Source organism: Mobula birostris, chromosome 7 (assembly GCF_030028105.1).
Source record: "Mobula birostris isolate sMobBir1 chromosome 7, sMobBir1.hap1, whole genome shotgun sequence".
NCBI lineage: Eukaryota > Metazoa > Chordata > Chondrichthyes > Myliobatiformes > Myliobatidae > Mobula > Mobula birostris.
The window spans coordinates 173,383,487-173,390,121 of record NC_092376.1 but is presented as its reverse complement, the minus strand read 5'-3'; the positions used below and the strand labels follow the sequence as shown (position 1 = coordinate 173,390,121).

The following is a 6,635-nucleotide window of genomic DNA, read 5'->3' as shown; positions in this document are numbered from 1 at the left end:
CCTCAAGGCAGCATCCTCACCTTCCAGGCTTGATATGGCAACGGTGGCCACGAGAACCTGCAGAGGGTTGTGGACAGAGCTCAGCACATCACAGAAACTGTCTGTGGTGCATCAATAAAAATCGGTGAGGGTCAATGGGGACAAAACAACTTCCTTTAGGCTCCTGTGGGAGCAGAGGCATTGGTGAGCTTTCTTGGCTATGGATTGGACCAGGACAGACCATCGCTGAATGTTAACCTGAAGCTCTGAACTTCAATACTGTCGATGTAGACAGAGTATGTACTCTTTCATTTTGTTAACATGGAGGCAAAGGTCATTACCTCGTTCCTGTACTCACTGCTGTTAAAGATACAACCGGTGCGTCATCTGCCAACTCGTAACTGGAGTTGGAGCAGAATCCGGCTGAGCAGTCGTGAGTGCACGGAGAGTGGAGTTGGCACCGCTGTTGCTGCCTGTCTTTACCCACGTGGTGGGGGTGTTGCCACCTGCCCTTACCCACGTTGTGGGGGTGTTGCCACCTGCCCTTACCCATGTCGGTCAGTAGGTTAGGAGGTGAAGGATCCAGTTGCAGAAGGAGGTATTAATTCTCATGGTCCCAAGGTTGGTGATGAGTTCACTTGGAAATATTGTATTGAAGGCAGAGCTGTGTCAATAAATGACAATGTAATGTAGATGTCTTTTACTGTCTAGAGGGCCAGGGACCTGCTTTGGCCAAAGGTCAATTTGCATTGAGGTGAAGTGGTCTGCAAGGCTGGATTTAATATGTGCGATGACCAGCCTCTCAAAGCACTTCAGGATGGTAGAAGTTAGAACCACAAGGCACCTTACCCTGCTTTTCTCAAGTACTGCTCTTCTTAGAGTTGGTGAAAGCAGGGAGGGCGGTTATAAATATCAACAAATATCCCACTAGCTGATCCACACAGGATCTAAGGGCACAGCCAGGGACACCATCTGGGCTCGATGCTTTCCAGAGTCACTACCCTCTGGTTAAAGAAATTACACTTCTGTTCAAAATGGACATCCTTCAATGGTTGTGCCCTCTGGTCCTAGACACCCCCACGAAGAAACATCCTCTCTACATCTGTTATCCAGGCCTTTCAATGAGATCCCCCCCCCCCATTCTTCCAAAAAACAAAGGAAGTCGACTATTGAAAAATAAATTAGTCACAGTTGCGTTGGATTAATTTGACTTTTAATAATATATTTTGAGCTTGAAGCAACAATCAGTTCTTCATTTGAAATTCTTTCCTTCAGTGGGCACTGCTGCCCTCTGCTGGCGTCACAGACATGGTGCAGAGCCGACAGACAGGAGTCACAGTAACACCACCAGCAAACAGGCGGTCCTACACACAGAGGGCCGATTGGCCTCCAATCTGGCAAGAGATTTCTACTGCTTAAGGTGCACAAAGTAATCAAAAATCCAGCATTTGCTTTGTTACAGATTGAAGGTGCCAAAAATCACAGATTAGAGCATAAAATAGAATAAAATGTATAATTTGAAATGTCGTGATTCTGATAAACTGAAGGATGTGGTCTCGGGTATCCCCCATCTGGCTGCCGCCCCAGTCCAGGCTCATCGGCCTGGTCACTGTATCTGCGCCTCGTTCACCTCACCCCCTCCACACTGGGACACGTGTGCTAAAGAGTTGGGGGGGGGGGTCGTGGGACATCCACAGGGAAGGGAGAGCTGAGGGGAGTTGGCACCAGTGGTATGGGGGAGGGAGGGAGGGGAGGGGTGGGGGAGGAGAGCTGAAGAGAGTTGCAGTGGCGGTGTGGGGATGGGGTGGCGATTTAGCAGCACTGGTAGGGGCGAGAGAGGGAGGAACCAGAGAGCTGAGGAGAGTTGGAAGTGAGTGGGGTAGGGAAAGGGGAGGAGATCAGGGTGGTATTAATGGAGAATGGGATCTGCCCCTCCACCCCATCAGGCCAGGGCAGGGCGGGTAACCTTCTGCCACTAGGGGTTGGAATGGAGGAGTTGGAGGGGCTCGGAGTTGAGACCCCCCTCACTGAAGCAGGTGCTGAAGAAGGGGATGACCTTCTGCGTGAAGTTCTGGCGGAACGTCAGCATGTGGGACATGTCGTCAGCGTTGTAGAAAGAAAGGTAGCCATCTTCGTAGTCCAGGAACAGCCCGATCCTCCTCGGCTTCTTCGGGATGGGCAATCGTCTCCAGGGCAAGGTGCCCGCCCAGAACTGGTCGCCGTCCCTCAGGCGGAGCGTCCAGTAACCATTGGCCGGGTTTGCCTTGACCACCAACTTGCGGTCGACAGACTCGTTGGCCACCCCCAGGTCCCACTTGGTCTTCCCGCCAACACCCACCTCCCAGTAATGTCTCCCGGAGGTGAAGCCCTGGGCCGCCAGCACGTTGACGCACTTATCAAAGCGCTTGGGATTGTTGGGCGCCTCGCGCTGCTCGCCGACCTCCCACACGCTGGTCAGGTCGTCTGAGAGCGCCAGGCTTGGGTGTGCTGTGGCAGGGTCAAAGGTCAGCTGAGCAGGGGCTGAAATTAAACAGAGAGGAGGGTTGAAGAGTGAAGAGAAGGTTACATCCATCTATACACATCCAGGTGGTGGGACAGAGCAGTCAGGGGGGCAACAGGAGACCAGAGACAGACCACCTAAGGAGGTATGCTTTGTGAATGCACCCCGTTATGGAGGGAGCTTCACTCTGCGTCTGACCCCGGGAGTATGTGATAGGATGGTGTGTGATGGGATTGTGTGGAAGGAACTTCATTCAATGTCTGACCCCGGAGTGTGTGATGGACGTTATGGAGGAGGTTTCACTCTGTGTCTGACCCTAGGAGTGTGTGATGGGACAGTGTGGAGGGAGTTTCACTGTGTCTGACCCTGGGAGTGTGTGATGGGACGGTGTGGAGGGAGCTTCACTCTGTGTCTGACCCCGGGAGTGTGTGATGGCACAGTGTGGAGGGAGCTTCACTCTGTGTCTGACCCTGGGAGTGTGTGATGGGACAGTGTGGAGGGAGCTTCACTCTGTGTCCTTGACCCCGGGAGTGTGTGATGGCACAGTGTGGAGGGAGTTTCACTGTGGTCTGACCCTGGGAGTGTGTGATGGGACAGTGTGGAGGGAGCTTCACTCTGTGTCTGACCCCGGGAGTGTGTGATGGCACAGTGTGGAGGAGTTTCACTGTGTCTGACCCTGGGAGTGTGTGATGGACAGTGTAGAGGGAGCTTCACTCTGTGTCTGACCCCGGGAGTGTGTGATGGGACAGTGTGGAGGGAGTTTCACTGTGTCTGACCCTGGGAGTGTGTGATGGACAGTGTGGAGGGAGCTTCACTCTGTGTCTGACCCCAGGAGTGTGTGATGGGATGGTGTGGAAGTTTCACTCTGTGTCTGACCCTGGGAGTGGGTGATGGGACAGTGTGGAAGTTTCACTCTGTGTCTGACCCCGGAGTGTGTGATGGGACGTGTGGAGGGAGCTTCACTCTGTGTCTGACCCCGGGAGTGTGTGATGGGACAGTGTGAAAGTTTCACTCTGTGTCTGACCCCGGGAGTGTGCAATGGACAGTGTGAAAGTTTCACTCTGTGTCTGACCCCGGGAGTGTGCAATGGGACAGTGTGAAAGTTTCACTCTGTGTCTGACCCCGGGAGTGTGTGATGGACAGTGTGAAAGTTTCACTCTGTGTCTGACCCCGGGAGTGTGTGATGGGACAGTGTGGAGGGAGTTTCACTCTGTGTCTGACCCCGGGAGTGTGTGATGGGACGGTGCAATTCTGTACTGGAGGTGAGAAGAGCCCAGTGAGGGACTGACCAGCACCAAAGTTTGGGAGAAAGTTCTACCATCTACTGGACTTCACTGAAAAAGCAGAACCCCCCCACCGTTCCCCAACCCCACAACTTACCCGGCTCCAGGACGGTGTAGTTTCTTCCAAATGATGTGCTCGAGGGGTCCGTGTAGCGGGTAGCGCACAAACTGTCACTCACGTCAGGCTCACTCCCAACTTGCACACTGTTCCAGAGCAGACAGTGTTAGTGGGGCAGGGAGGGCTCGAAAGGGGTAGACGGGGTAGGGGTGTGAATCACTAAACTGGTAACTCTGTTTATCACTGTCACACATACTGAGATACAGTGAGAAGCTTGTCTTGCAGACTGTTTCACACAGATCAGATCATTACACGGTGCATTGAGGTAGAGCAAGGGAAAACAATAACAGAATGCAGCATAAAGTGTTACAGCTATAGAGAAAGTGCAGTGCAGGCAGATAATAAGATGCAAGGTCATAACAAGGTAGATTTTGAGGTCAAGGGTCCATCTTATGGTACTGGAGAACTGTTCAATTGTCTGATAACAGTGGTGTAGATGCTGTCCTTGGGCCTGGTGGGATGTACTTTCAGGCTTTTGTATCTTCTGCCCGATGGGAGAAGGAAGAAGAGAAAATGTCTGGGGTGGGTGGGGTCTATGATTATGATGGCTGCTTTACTGAGACAGTGAGAAGTGTAGGCAGAGACCATGGGGAGGGGAGACTAGTTTCTGTAAGTCTGTAGAATTCCACACTCTGACCAAGCTGCTAGCAGAAGTACCTGAGGCAGATACATTTGCAACATTTAAAATTACTTGGACCAGTACATGGGCAGCAAAGGGTTAGATCAGGGGTCCCCTAACTGGGGTCCATGGACCCCTCGGTCAGTGGTATTGGTCCATGGCATAAAAAAGGTTGGGAACCCCTGGTTTAGAGGGACGTGCCAAATGCTGGCAAGTGGGACTGACTTGGATGAGAATCATGCTCACGTAGACCAGTTGGGCCACAAGGCCTGTTTCTGTGCTACCTCACTGCAACATGATGGCTGTTGGGAAGTAGATGCTCTTGAACCTGCTGGTGTGGGATTTCAGGTTTCTGGAATTCAAAGATTTTTGCTGAGATTACCAGCTTTTTTTTGTGTGTGATGGTGATTCTGCTAGTGAGAGACACAGATATGGGAAAATCTAAAAACATAGACATCCGTGGCGAATTTGACAAATCATGGACTGATGCCTGAAACACAATGGATCATACAGGAGCCCAAAGACACACACTCAACAATTCAGGAACAACTTCTTCCCCTGCACCATCAGATTTCTGAATGGAGACTGAACCCATGAACACTCCCTCACTATTCCCTCCGAAATCAGATTTCTGAATGGAAAATTACCTTGAACACTACCTCAGTATTCCTTTTGTTTGCAATATTTGTTGTTTCAATTTACAATAAGTTTATATCTCTGCACTGTACTTTACCGCAAAATAACAAATTTCACTTCAAACAAGTCAACGATCAGAAACGCACCGAAAGGGTACAGCCTCAGAATAGAGGGACGCCCTTTTACAACGGAGACGAGGAGGTATTTCGGTAGCCAGAGAGTAGTGATTCTGTGGAATTTGTTGCCACAGGCAGCTGTGGGGGCCAAATCTTCATGTATATTTAAGGCAGAGGTTGATAGGTACTTGATCGGTCACGGCACGAAGGGATACGGGGAGAAGACAAGAGATTGGGGCTGAGCGGGAAATTGGATCAGCCATGATGAAATGGTGGTGCAAACTCGATGGGACAAATGGCCTAATTCATGCGGGTAATCCAGAGCAGTGCACACAAAATGCCGGATGAACTCAGCAGGTCAGGCAGCATCTGCGGAAAGGAACAAACAGCTGACGCTTGGGGCTCTGACACTTCATCATGACACGGCCCAAGATGTTGACTGTACGCCTCCATAGATGCTGCCTGATCTGCAGAGTTCCTCCAGGATCTTGTGTGTGCAGTGAAAGCAAGATCAAAGTAACTTTATCATCAAAGTACATATATGTCACCATATACAGTACGTTCATCCCTGAGGTTCATTTTCTTGCGGGCATTCAGTCAGTACAAAGAAACACAATGGAATCAATGAAAGACTGCACTCAACAGGACGGACAAACGACCAATGCGTAAAAGACAATAAATTGTAAACACAGAATTATAATAATAAATAAATATGGAGAACATGAGATGAAGAGTCCTTGAAAGTGAGTCCATAGGTTGTGGGAAGAGTTCATGATAGGGTGAGTGAAGTTATCCCCTCTAGTTCAAGAGCCTGATGGCTGAGGGGTAATAACTGTTCCTGAACCTGGTGGTGAGAGTCCTGAGGCTCCTGAATCTTCTCCTGATGGCAGCAGTGAGAAGAGAGCATGGCCTGGGTGGAAGGTAATTCTGAGAGGGGTGGCAGCTGAAGACCAGGAGCAGGTTTTCAGACAAGGAAAGTGTTTTATAGAATTGAGTTGTTGTTTAACCAGGTGCTGTGGGTGGGGCCTCAAGCACTGGGTGGTTGGACACAGGGTGAGGTGGGACACTGACCGTAGAGCTTTGGAGGATACGGCTGGTGGAGGAGAACTGAAAGATTAGGTTACATACCTGGCGACCAGACCCCGGGTCTGAAAAAGAAGGAAGAGGCAGCGTTAGGGATTTTTTTTGTGGCTCCCATCCCCTCTGGATCCCCCCATGTCTGATGAACACCAACCCTTTAAATCCCCATCACCGCCCAGCTACAATGACCTCTTGGCAGGTGTGATGGTCAAGTGACTTACTGACCGCTGTGTGAACAGAGAGGATATGGATCATAAAGAGATTAGCTTTATTCAAATCACAAGATATAGGAGCAGAATTAGGC

At 50.5% G+C, this 6,635-nt stretch overlaps 1 pseudogene; it reads right to left on the bottom strand.

Moving 5' to 3' along the window:
• Positions 1-1,175: 1,175 nt before the first annotated feature.
• LOC140200994 (zinc-binding protein A33-like) overlaps positions 1,176-6,635 on the bottom strand; it is a 16,907-nt pseudogene continuing 11,447 nt past the window's right edge.